The sequence below is a fragment of the Microcaecilia unicolor genome, chromosome 8 (genome assembly GCF_901765095.1).
Source record: "Microcaecilia unicolor chromosome 8, aMicUni1.1, whole genome shotgun sequence".
Lineage (NCBI taxonomy): Eukaryota > Metazoa > Chordata > Amphibia > Gymnophiona > Siphonopidae > Microcaecilia > Microcaecilia unicolor.
The window spans coordinates 143553492-143567443 of NC_044038.1; the positions used below are offsets into that span (position 1 = coordinate 143553492).

The 13952-nt window shown below is 46.2% G+C and overlaps 1 protein-coding gene across 3 annotated transcripts in view; it reads right to left on the reverse strand.

The window, feature by feature from the left end:
- Window positions 1-13952, reverse strand: part of LOC115476275 (histidine--tRNA ligase, cytoplasmic-like) — a 95867-nt gene that overhangs the window by 54067 nt on the left and 27848 nt on the right. The gene's annotated exons all lie outside the window — the stretch shown is intronic.

The window sequence follows — 13952 nt, forward strand, 5'->3', positions numbered from 1 at the left end:
CAGGATTTCGGTCTAACCACAGTACGGAAACAGTACTAGTTACACTCATGGCTAAATTCAAACAAATGATTGCAACTGGAAAAACATACTACTCCTACAATTTGACATGTCAAGCGCTTTCGACATGGTTGATCATGGAATACTACTACATATCCTTGAGTACTTTGGAATTGGAGGTAACGTTCTCAATTGGTTCAAGGGATTTCTAACCACACGATCATACCAAGTGACATCTAACTCGACTACTTCAGCCATATGGATAACTGAATGCGGAGTCCCACAGGGATCCCCCCTCTCGTCGACTCTATTCAACTTAACGATGATACCCTTGGCCAAACTATTATCAAACCAAAACCTCAACCCATACATATACGCAGACGACGTAACAATCTACATCCCATTTAAACAAGCTTTAAAGGAAATTTCCAATGACATCAACCAAAGTCTCCATATCATGCATTCATGGGCGGATGCATTTCAGCTGAAACTTAATGCAGAAAAAACCCAATGCCTAATACTTACCTCTCAACATAACAAGAACAAATTCTCCACCATTAACACACCAAATCTGAACCTTCCAATCTCGGATACCCTAAAAATTCTTGGAGTTACCATCGATCGACACCTAACACTTGAGAGCCACACGAAAAACACAAACAAGAAGATGTTCCACTCAATGTGGAAATTAAAAAGAGTAAGACCTTTCTTCCCAAGATCTGTTTTCCGTAACCTGGTACAATCAATGGTGCTCAGACATCTAGACTACTGCAACGCACTCTACGCTGGCTGTAAAGAGCAAATAATCAAGAAACTTCAGACAGCCCAGAACACTGCAGCTAGACTCATATTCGGTAAAACAAAATATGAAAGTGCTAAACCTCTACGAGAAAAGCTACACTGGCTCCCACTTAAAGAGCACATCACGTTCAAAATACGCTCTCTAGTTCACAAAATCATTCACGGAGACGCACCAGCCTACATGTCAGACCTGATAGACTTACCACCCAGGAATGCTAAAAGATCATCCCACACATTCTTTAATCTGCACTTCCCCAACTGCAAAGGTCTAAAATACAAACTAATGCATGCGTCAAACTTTACCTACTTGAGCACACAGTTATGGAACGCATTGCCGTGCAAATTAAAAACGATTTACGAACTAACCAACTTCCGCAAACTACTGAAGACCCATCTCTTTAATAAGGCATACCACAAAGATCAACAAATGTGAACATACACCACTCCGCCACATATATTCAGAACTGTTTTATAATATTTGCTTGTTATATTACTATCATGCTCTATCACTATCATGTTACCTAAGATTCTTCTGTTACACTAAATGTCTATTTTCTAATATATTTGCACCATTCATGATGAATTGTAAGCCACATTGAGCCTGCAAATAGGTGGGAAAATGTGGGATGCAATAAATAAATAAATAAATAAACAAACAAACAATCCAAGTGGGCTATATCAACGCCAGATCCGGTACAAATAAAACGGCAATACTAACAGATTGGATCACATCAGATAACCTCGACCTACTCTTAATTAATGAAACCTGGATCTATGACCAAAAATACCCTATAATCCTAGACCTATGTCCCCCAGGATACAAAATCACACACTGGACCAGAAAGGGAAAAAGAGGCAGAGGCATAGCACTAATCTATCGATACGATTTTACATTGAAATCACTGCCGAATCCATAACACTCCAACTTGAAATTGCCTCTATCAGAATTCACAACAAAACACTATGGGATCATCTGACTTGTGTCCTGTTCTACAGACCTCCAGGCAACTGGAGCGAAAGCCAAACTAACTTATGGACTTCATCTCAAACACATGCGTAACCAACTCCAACATACTAGTATTAGGAGACATCAACCTTCATCTAGAAGACCCAAACTCTAACAACGCACAAGACTGTAAGAAATTCCTCCACTTATTGGATCTCAAATAGCCACAATTGCAAACAACCCACGTCAAAGGGCACACACTCGACCTCATCTCACACAAGCTTTCAACAGACCAGAACTTCAAAATAACAGATGTCAAATGGACAGAAACACCCTGGACCGACCACTACAAACTCAACCTGTCCCTACATTGGAGGAAGAAGGGTTCACAACGAACACAAGAACACACATCATACACCACTAGAGGTCAAGTAGACACAAAAACGTTCTGGCGAAGAGAAAGTGACGTCACAAAGCCGAATGGATGCTTGATCCTCTCGCTCCGCGATCCCCCTCTGGTTATAAATACCCCCTCTGGCGAAAAAGGTAGTATCGCGAAGTTGAATACTCTTACATCAACATGAGCAAAAAAGGTCTTGCTCCTTCGCGAGACAGCGAGCGGCTCTCCACGAGGCAGCTGATGCGGGGCCTGTCTCAGCCAGCCTCTCCTAAGCCACGAGGCTTGTCGGAGTCGGAAGCGGCCTGTTCCCGCGACGATGGTGGTGACCCTGCCCCAACACCAACCCTTCCAGCTGAACTGGCGAAATGCATCGAGGTAATCCGTGCTGAAATCCGAGCTTCTAAGGATGAAATTCTGGAGCACGTAGACGCGCTGAGTGTAGACCTGAGGGAGTTGGGGGGCAGGGTGGAAGCGCTGGAGGAAAAAGCGGACGAACAGGAGGAAAAAAATGAAGCGGTGGATAGGAGACTAAATAAATTGGACGAGCGGGCGGAGGAGTTGCAATACCAGATGGACGATATTGAGAATAGAGGGCGAAGACAGAACCTCAGATTCCCTGGAGTCTCGGAGAGTGGTGGTATGGAGGAAGTCGAGAAAGTGGTGAGAACCATATGTGCGCAGCTGATGGGAGAGCGCTTCGATGCTGCAGCAATGGGCATAGACAGAGCCAATAGAGCGCTTGGTAAACTTAGAGACAACAGACCGCGGGACATAGTGGTCAGATTCACATCTTATATCAGTATAGAGCAGATATGGCAGAAAGCACGCCAAAACCCCACCTTGGCGTTTAATGGGGCACGAGTACAGATTTATCAGGATTTATCTATATTTACTCTTACCCAGAGAAGAGCAATGAAGCCGGCTATTGAGATCCTGATTAAAGAAAAAATAGCATACAGATGGAGCTTTCCGTTCGCTCTCTGTTTTGAGCTAAAAGGTGAACAGATCCGATGCAGAAAAGTGGAGGCTGTGTGGAAATCTCTGCATGAGGCGGGATTGGCCCCGACAGAAACCTTGCCTGTGGGAATAGCGTCCTCTACGAAGATCCGGATGCAGAAGTGGAAACGAGTTGAGAAAGCAGGCAAGAGGAATGTGAATCAGACATGAAAGACTTTAATCAGGACTGGTTGAGTTATCTGGGCTATGGCTCAATTGAATCGCTAGGTGGGGAGTAAGAATTAAGAGGGAAGGGGGAAAAAAAAAAAGGGGCTTTAAATTGTTGAGGGGGGAGGTTCTGCAGTTGGCTAAATGATAGTGAAGTAAGGGGGGGGGAGTGAAGCGGGGGAGGGGATTAAGTGAATAATCTGGGGGTTAGCAGTAATCCTAATTTAATCTTAATTCGGCTGGTGGGGGTCTTTCTTTCTCTTGGATCCCAATTGGTGCTGGATAGCACTAGTTGGTTGGTAGATGACAGTGGGAGGGATTGGGGAGTTAGGAGGGGGGGAGCAGGCAGGGGGGGGGAGATAGGGGTAAGGTTAGGGGGATAGATTGGGAGGGTGGAGGGGGTGAGGGGGATAGGCAAGAGAGAGGGGAATCTGGGACCAACACAATCCTTTCATCAAAAAGGGGCAATGCATTGGAAGAATTAGATGGCTGACTTTAAATTTCTCACTTATAATGTAAAAGGCCCTTCCACAAGAAGCACTGACAGAAGATGTGCAGGAAGAGCTGGGGTCAGCCCTCTCGCTGGGAGCACAGCAGAAAGTCCTGCTAACGTACTACCACAGACATCTAAAGGACATGGCAAAAGAGCCAGACTTTGAGACATTGTCAAACAGATGGAGCACGGAGCTGGAAGCCGAAATTACGGCAACCATGGTACGGGAACACCTATTAGGCTATCGCAAGAATATGGATCAAACGTACTACTGGGAGCTTCAATTTACATTTACAATGAGAGCATACATCCCCCCAAGAAGGGCGTTCCACATGGGACTGTCGCCAGATGGAGCATGCCCCAAATGTAAAGAGGAGGGTGCAACTCTGGGCCATATGTTTTGGGGCTGCCCGCGACTGAGAATCTTCTGGAGAATGCTGGCTCAGCAGACTGCCATCATTTGGGCGATACATTGGCAAGTTGAGGCTAAACTTCTGTTTGGACACCCCCGGCTGACGGGATACTTGACAAGGGGATGCCGGGCGTTTGTTTCTAGAGCCATAATGGTGGCAAAGAGGACAATACTACTGGCACGGCTGTCTGCGGAGGGCCCTACACTCCCACAGTGGAGAGGACAGATGATCCACTTGTTGCGCACTGAGAGAACAAGACTGGGAGCTCGAAGGCCGCAGATCATAAAAACTTTCTGGCACTGCTGGACTCCTTTCTGGCTGACTTTGGCACCCCAAGGCAGAGGACAGATAATGAACATATGATATGGGAGTGGAAGTCAAGTAATCACAGCATGGGGGATGCGGACTATAACTGTGATAGGAGAGAGGGGAGGGAGAGAGGAGAAAACTGTAAAACGTTGTTGGAGAGAGAGCAGTAATGCAGATCAGGGTGAACAGCAGAGAACATTGGGAACTATTAGCTAGGTAATGTAATACATATAACATACATAACATAGTAGATGACAGCAGAAAAAGACCTGCACGGTCCATCCAGTCTGCCCAACAAGATAAACAATGATCTAGATGCTACAGTGACTTGTGTTAGATATGTAAACTGTTCATACCCTAATGAAAATGTTGTTTTGAGGTTTTCCAACAATAAAAATTATTGAACCATAATGTAAAAGGCTTGAACTCCCCATATAAACGGCACGCCTTGGGGAGGGAGCTACGTACGATGCACCCACATGTTGTGTTTTTGCAAGAAACTCATTTCCAAAAAACACGAGAGGTACCTATCTCTTAGGCAATACCCAGTGGAGTGCTGGTAAATGTTTAACAACAGGCTCTCTCCCCGGTCCACCTCTGCGCCCCCCCCCCCCCCCCCCGTCCACCTCTGCGCCCCTCCCTGTCCACCTCTACGCCCCTCGTCCGCCTCTGCAGAGCTGGTTATAGCCAGGGAGAGAGCCTGGGGGGGGGGGGGGGGGGCAATCTAATTCATGTTTAATGTGGGATAAAATGCCATAAATAAGTAAATAAAAATAAACTTTTAATGTTGAGCACCTGATTCTCAAAGTGGACATATTCCAAACACTATAATGAAAATAAAATGATTTTTTCTACCTTTGTTGCCTGGTGACTTTGTTTTTCTGATCATGCCGGCCCAGTATCCGATTCTGCTGCTATCTGTCCTCTTAACTCCATTTCCAGGGCTTCCTTTCCATTTATTTCTTTACTTTCCGCCTTTCTTCTTCATTTCTTGCCCTACATCTGTAAGTAAAAGCTGGGTCCTCCGCAGACTTGACTGTCCTGTGGATCCAGCTTCAGCCTATTTTCTCCATCCATGTGCAGTTATTCTCATCTCTTCCTTTTCCCTCTTCTCATCTCATTCCTCACTCTTCCCTCCCCTCCATCCATGTCCAGCATTTCTTCCCTCTCCTTCATCCATGTCCAGCAACCCTCCTCTCCCCCCTGCCCTGCCCTCCATGCACCCATGTCCAGCAGCAACCCTCCTCTCCCCTGCTCTCCATGCACCCATGTCCAGCAACCCTCCTCTCCCCTCCATCCACCCATGTCCAGCGACCCTCCTCTCCCCCCTGCCCTGCATCCACCCATGTCCAGCAACCCTCCTCTCCACTCCATCCACCCATGTCCAGCAACCCTCCTCTCCCCCTGCCATCCATCCACCCATGTCCAGCGACCCTCTTCTCCCCCCTGCCCTGCTTCCACCCATGTCCAGCAACCCTCCTCTCCCCCCTGCCCTGCATCCACCCATGTCCAGCAACCCTCCTCTCCTCTGCCCTCCATCCACCCATGCCCAGCAACCCTCCTCTCCCTCCTGCCCTGCATCCACCCATGTCCAGCAACCCTCCTCTCCCCCCACCCTGCATCCACCCAGCAACCCTCCTCTCCTCTCCCCTGCCCTCACCCATATCCAACAACCCTCCTCTCCTCTCCCCTGCCCTCCATCCACCCATGCCCAGCAACCCTCCTCTCCCCTCCATCCACCCATGTCCAGCATCCCTCCTCTCCCCTGCCCTCCATCCACCCACCCACCCATGTCCAGCAACCCTCCTCTCCCCGTCATCCCCTCCATGATCCACCCATGTCCAGCAACCCTCGTCTCCCCCCTGCCCCCCTCCCCTCCATCTGCCTTCTTCCAGCCCCCCCTCCCGGTCATCCATCATCCATCTGCCCTCTGCTCCCCGACAGACCTGGTTTTCCTTCCTGCGCTGCTGCTTGCCTTTAAAAATTTTATTTTCCCTCGAGGCGCGCCGGCGTTGAAGCAAAGGCAGCAGGCTCAGCTCGGTTCCAGCCTTCCGTTCCCTTCCCTCGCATCATGGTTCCGCCCTCTTCTGACGTATTTCCTGTTTGCGCGAGGGCGGAGCCATGATGCGAGGGAAGGGAATGGAAGGCTGGAACCGAGCTGAGCCTGCTGCCTTCGCTTTAACGCCGGCGCGCCTTGAGGGAAAATAAAATTTTTAAAGGCAAGCAGCGGCGCAGGAAGGAAACCAGGTCTGTCGGGGAGCAGAGGGCAGACGGATGATGGATGACTGGGGCAGCGGGGGAGCAGAGGTGAGTCGGCTCGCACTGGCCAACAACCGGCTCGCAAGATGCCAGTAAATTTAACAAGCGGCTCTTGCGAGCCGGCTCCAGCACACCACTGGCAATACCCGACAGTGTATTGCGCTTCTGATGCGAAAGGAGCCAAAAAGAGAGGGGTGGCTATCATGTTTCACAGGGATGTGCAGGTCCAGATATTACATGTGAGAAGGGACGCGGAAGGGCGCTATCTGTTCTTGCATGTCCTTTTGGAGCAGGAGGAATATACCCTTGTCAATGTGTATGCCCCCAATGAGCGACAGAAGCGCTTTTTTGTGCGACTCCTTAGAGAGGTACAGGCTTTTGCCAGAGGGAAGATATTGGTGGCCGGAGATTTTAATGCCACCATGCAGCCTGGGATAGATCGGTCAGATCCTCCGGCTCCAAATGACTATAAAGTATCTTGGTCCCTGAAGAACTTTGTTGACGAGATGGGGCTATATGATGTGTGGAGAGTGGGACACCCCAGGAGGGACTATACTAATTATTCCCAAGTGCATCTTTCCTATTCCAGATTGGACTATGTGTTTGTTGATAAAACTCTCTCGGAGGGGGGAGGAGAATCTTACACAGGTCACATTACTATCTCGGACCATGCTCTGACATGGACTACCCTCCCCTCTTTGAGAGAGGAAACGAGCGATAAGAGATGGACATTAAATAATTGTTACTGCAGGACCCGGCCATTGTAGCTAAATTTATGTCAATTTTACAAGAGTACTTTGAGTTTAATATGGACTCAGGGCCGAGCCAGGACACAGTGTGGGATGCCTTTAAGGCGGTTTCAAGAGGTTATTTTATCAAGTGTGCTAGCCAGAAGAATAGAATACATAAGGAACGGTTGGCCCAATGCATGGAGAGATTGGAGGCCTTGGAGGTCAGATATAGGGCCACTGGCTCGGTGTCTGACTACCGAAGGCTCCAAGAGGTGAGGCTGGAGATAGCAGATATGCATGAGGAGAGCTTGAAATTTGTGCATGCTCGTCTGAAACAAGTGTATTATGAGTCCACAAATAAACCTGGACGATTGTTGGCTAACAAATTAAGAAAAATGAGAGCAGACAGACACATTTTGAGAGTGAAAGATGACAAGGGAACTATGTTGCACACCTCAACACAGATAAGCTCTTCCGAGCAGGGACCGTCCTTAATTGTTAATTTGTACAGCGCTGCATAACCCTAGTAGCGCTCTAGAAATGTTCAGTAGTAGTAGTAGATTTGCACAATACTATGAATCTTTGTACTCGGAGGATGCTGCTGTACAGACAGGGGAAATTGATAATTACTTGAAGCAAAGGGGACTGACAGTTCTAACTGCACAGCAAAAGAGGGACCTGGAAGCCCCAGTGCAGGTTGATGAAATGACTCACGTTATTAAACCTTGCCAACAGGAAAGGTGCTGGGCCTCGACGGATTCACTAATGAATTCTTTAAAACATTTGGGGGGATATTGGTCCCATACCGGGCGCTGGTTATCAATTCAGTAAGAGAGGGTGCTCCTCTCCCTAGGACTATGATGGAGGCATGGGTAGCAGTTGTACCGAAACCCAGTAAAGATAAAACTGACTGTGCAGTGTATAGACCAATCTCAATACTAATGCTGATGTAAAAATATTGGCAAAGGTATTGGCGAACCGTTTGTGAAAGGTGCTCCCCGACTGGATCCATCCGGATCAAGTTGGATTTGTGGCTAAAACACAGGAAGGAGACAATATACGAAGAACACTGGACCTGTTGTTTCAGGCACAAAAGAAGACTAACCCGATGGTGCTGTTAGGCCTAGACGTGGAAAAGGCATTTGATCAGGTCCACTGGGGTTACCTGGATAAGGTTTTACAGAGAGTGGGGATTGGACAGTTTTACAGGGCCTGGATCCGAGCGCTCTACTCATCCCCGAGGGCATGTGTGAGTCAACGGGGGGAACTCGGCGGCATTTAATCTGGGATGCGGTACGAGGCAGGGATGCCCGCTGTCCCCCCTCTTATTTGCATTAGCGATGGAACCCCTAGCGGAGGCCATTTGGGAGAATGTCGACATTACGGGTATCAGGGTGGGTGGACGAGACCATAAAATTGCATGATTCGCGGACGATGTCCTTTTGTCGTTGACCAAGCCGTTGATATCCTTGCCTAATGTAATGCGAGAGATAGAGGAATACACTAGAGTGTCAGGATATAAACTTAATGCTAGTAAGTCGAGTGGCCTGGCTGTGGGAGTCCCAGGGGCACTGATGGACTCACTGAAAACCTCCTTTGCTTTTAAATGGGAGGAGCGGGAATTAAAATATCTGGGGGTGCAGATCCCGAACAACTTGTCCGCAGTGTTTGCTGTAAATTATCCAGGCCTTCAGAAAGAAATACTGCGCGATCCGGAGAGACGGATGCCAATGGGGTTATCCTGGATGGGGCAGATCGCGGCCATTAAAATGAATGTTTTGCCTCGGCTCTTATACTTGTTCCAGGTACTTCCAATGTGACTACCCAGAACCTTCTTGTCGGGATTGCAAGATAGTTTAATTCGTTTTATCTGGAATAACAAAAGACCGCATTTACCGTGAGTGTTACTATACAAAAGCAAGCGGGAAGGGGGCTTAGGGGTTCCCAATCTGTATTGGTATTACTGTGCTGCACAGTCAAGAGCAGCCGTGGAATGGTTTCGAAAGGAAGAACATAAAACATGGGTGCACATTGAACAAGCATTAATCGGGTCCCACACACTAGGACATTTAATGTGGTTACCTGGTAAACATAGAGGACAGGTAGATAAGTTTCCACCTACTGTACAGGCCACATTCCACTACTGGGATCTTAAGTTTAAGGAGCACCAGCCCCCTGTGTCCGGTTTGGCGCCCATAGTGGACAATCCGATGTTTGGCTCAGGAGTGGGGAACACCACATTTTGCAGATGGGCTGAATTGGGGCTAGATATGTGCGGGCAGTTGCATGTGGGAACAGACATGATATCCTTTGACAGATTAGTAGAAGACTATGGGCTTCGGCCTGAGGACAGATATGCCTACATACAACTGCAGCACTTCCTGCAGGGACCAATCTATGTAGAATGTTTGAAAAGAGAGATACACTCCCTAGAAGAGGTGTGTGTAGACACAAGGTCTACGCAAGGAATGATCACCTACTTGTATGAATTTTGGGGGGCCCGTCTCAAGCCATACACATTGCACCGGAGGCGGTGGGAACAGGAATTAAACTTCTCTTTATCAGAAGTAGAATGGCTGAGACTTGAGAGGACGATCTTGAAATCCTCTCGGGCTGTAGCTGTGAAGGAAAATGCTATTAAAATATTTTCTAGATGGTACCTTACGCCGATAAAGTTACACCACATGTATGCTAAGGTATCGAAAGATTGTTGGAGAAATTGTGGAGGAGTGGGAACCATGGGACACATATGGTGGACCTGCCCTAAGGCGCAGGCATATTGGAAAAGTGTGCAGTCACGGCTTCAGGCCTGGATGGGCAGAGCTGTTCAGTGGCATCCTTTAATTTTCATACTGGGCCTGAGACCGGAGGGTCTTACATCCAGTCAATGGGCACTGATAAGGAGGTCTTTACACGCTGCTCGTATTAATTTGGCTCAGCAGTGGAAAGTGGTGCGGGTTCCCTCACTTGTGAATTGGGTTACGAAGGTGCGATACATTTGTGAGATGGAGAGACTGACAGCCATTAAAAGAAAATCCTTGCCTATGTGGGAAAAGGCTTGGAAACCCTTTTTGAATGTGTGCACTGGATGAAAGGTTGAAGGTCAATGAGGGGGGAGGGGGTAAAAGGGATGGGAAGGGAGGGTTTGGGGTTAGAAGGGAGGGTTCTGTGGGGTTAGGGGGATAGGTAAAATATGGAGGAACTTTAATAACAAAATTAAAAATGTTTTGAAGTGACATAAGTATTCGAATTGACATGGATAACTGATCAGAATATCTGTTCAACAAGGTACTCTGCGCTAAAATCTAGACACCTGTTCTATTATGTGTTGAGTTGAGCTGAGTATATTTTATACTGTATTACCAATGTTCAATAAAGACTTCTATGAATTAAAAAAAAAACGTTCTGGCAACTGATGTACAATAATGATTGGTCAGCACAAATGGAATCCACAGACTACCTCGCAGAATGGGACAAAAGATGCAAAAGTATATTAGATAAAATAGCACCCTTACGAACAAGAACCTCACGCAGGCACAACTCAATACCATGGTTAATGACGAACTGCACACTCCAGGAAACTTGAAAACAAAGATGAACTTAACACAAGGAAACAAATACAAAGGAAACACAAATACGCTATAAGGCAGACCAAAAGATCTTACTATAAAACAAAAATAGGAACAGATTACAAAGATACAAAGAAACTGTACCAACTTGTGAACAAACTCCTTGATACCAACCCGGTCACTACAATGAATACAGACATCCCATCGGCTGATGAACTTGCTAAGTATTTCAATGAAAAAATTATAACCCTACGCAATACGTTACCTCAAGCCACCGCTGACATTGGTCACTTTCTCGATGAGTCGGACCCCTCCATTGAAGCATACCCGACTGACCGGATTTGGCTAAACTTCGCCCTTCCTAACCGTCAAAACAGTCACCCAGGCGATTAACAGGTTCTCCAATACTCACTGCACACTAGAGAGCTGCCCCAGCTACCTAATGAAATCCGCCCCTGACCACTTCATAGAAGACCTTACATCCCACCTAAACTACATGTTTCAGAAAGGTCTCTTCCCCAAGGAAAATGGAAATATCCTACTTACCCCGATACCAAAAGACACTAAGAAAAAATAAATGAAATCACTAACTACCTTCCAGTAGCATCGATCCCGTTAGTAATCAAACTGATGGAAAGCATGGTAACCAAACAACTAACAGATTATCTATACAAATTCTCAATACTACATGAATCACAGTCAGGCTTTCGCCCCCTCCACAGCACTGAAACGGTACTACTCACTCTCCTAGCCAAATTCAAACAGGAAATAGCAATAGGCAAAAACATCCTTCTCCAATTCGATATGTCCAGTGAATTCGACATGGTAAATCAGAATATATTAATAAGACTACTAGACAATATTGGGATCGGTGGAAACATACTTAAATGGATCAAGGGCTTCCTAACTACAAGAACCTACCAAGTAAAATCAAACTCTAGCATATCATCACCATGGAAAGCAGACTGTGGAGTTCCACAAGGATCACCGCTATCTCCAATCCTCTTCAACCTAATGATGACCCCGCTAGCCAAATCCTTATACACCCTAGGCCTTAACCCATTCATATATGCAGACGATGTCATAATATACATTCCGAACAAATCCAAACTGACTGAAATCACCAACTAAATCAAACAGCATAAACACTATGGACTGATGGGCAAATGCATTTCAGGTAAAACTCAACAAAGAAAAAACAAACTGTCTCATCCTCTCATCCCAACACAATGCGGACAACCCCACAACTATCAACACCCCTGACTACACCCTTCCTATCTCAGACAGCCTGAAAATCCTTGGAGTTACAATAGACCGTAACAACACTAGAGAGCCAAGTGGCCTCCACAACAAAGAAAATGTTCCACTCAATGTGGAAACTCAAACGCCTGAAACAATTCTTCCCATGTGATACATTTCGCAACCTGGTACAATCAATGGTACTCAGCCACTTAAATTACTGCAATGGAATTTACGCGGGATGCAAGGAACAAACTTTAAAGAAGCTTCAGACCGCTCAGAACATGGCAGCTAGGCTTACATTTGGAAAAACGCGAAATGAAACCGCAAAACCCCTCCGCGAAAAACTACACTGGCTCCCAATTAAAGAATGCATTACCTTCAAAATCTGCACCATAGTTCACAAAATAATCTAAGGAGAAGCCCCTGGTTATATGACAAACCTAATCGACCTACCTACTAGAAACACCTCAAAATCATCACGAACATATCTAAATCTGCATTACCCAAGCTGCAAAGGCCTCAAATACAAATCAACTTATGCATCCAGCTTTTCCTACATAAGCACACAACTCTGGAACGCATTACCAAAAGCCTTAAAAACAATGCATAACCACCTAAACTTCCGGAAATCACTAAAAACTAACCTATTCAAAAAGGCATACCCTGCCGATCCAACCTAAATGCCTGATCTCTGTGACACAACAAAATTAAAGTACGTAATGGACATAATTTCATTTCCTCCATGCATACTTCCGTGAACGTGACTTTACCACAGGAACTTTATCCTCCCACAATATCACTTTGTAATGTTCTCACCGGAGCTGCCAAACGCCTTCCGGTACTATGTAAGCCACTTTGAGCCTACAAATATGCAGGAAAATGTGGGATACAAATGCAACAAATAAATAAATAAATAAAATAAAATAAAGCAGCTAGGGCTCTTCAGCTTGGAGAATAGACAGCTGAGGGCAGATATGATAGAGGTCTATAAAATAATGAGTGGAGTGGGACGGGTAGACGTGAATTGCTTGTTTACTCTTTCCAAAAATACTAGGACTAGGGGGCACGCAATGAAGCTACAAAGTAGTAAATTTAAAACGAAGAGGAGAAAATATTTCTTCACTCAACATGTAATTGAACTCTGGAATTCATTGCTGGAGAATGTAGTAAAAGCCGTTAGCTTAATGGGGTTTAAAAAAGGTTTGGATAGATTTCCTAAAAGAAAAGTCCATAAGCCATTATTAGGGAAAGGGAATGGGACTTGATATATTGCCTTTCTGTGGTTTTTGCAATTACATTTAAAGCGGTTTACATTGTATATAGGTATTTATTTGTACCTGGGGCAATGGAGGGTTAAGTGACTTGCCCAGAGTCACAAGGAGCTGCAGTGGGAATTGAACCCTGTTCCCCAGGATCAAAGTCCACTACAGTAACCACTAGGCTACGCCTTGACTTGGGGAAAATCCACTGTTTATTTCTAGGATAAGCAGCATAAAATGTATTGTACTGTTTTGGGATCTTGCCAGGTACGTGGGACCTGGATTAGGCCACTGTTGGAAACAGGATGCTGGGCTTGATGGACCTTCGGTCTGTCCCGGTGTGGCAATACTTATGTACTTATGACTTAT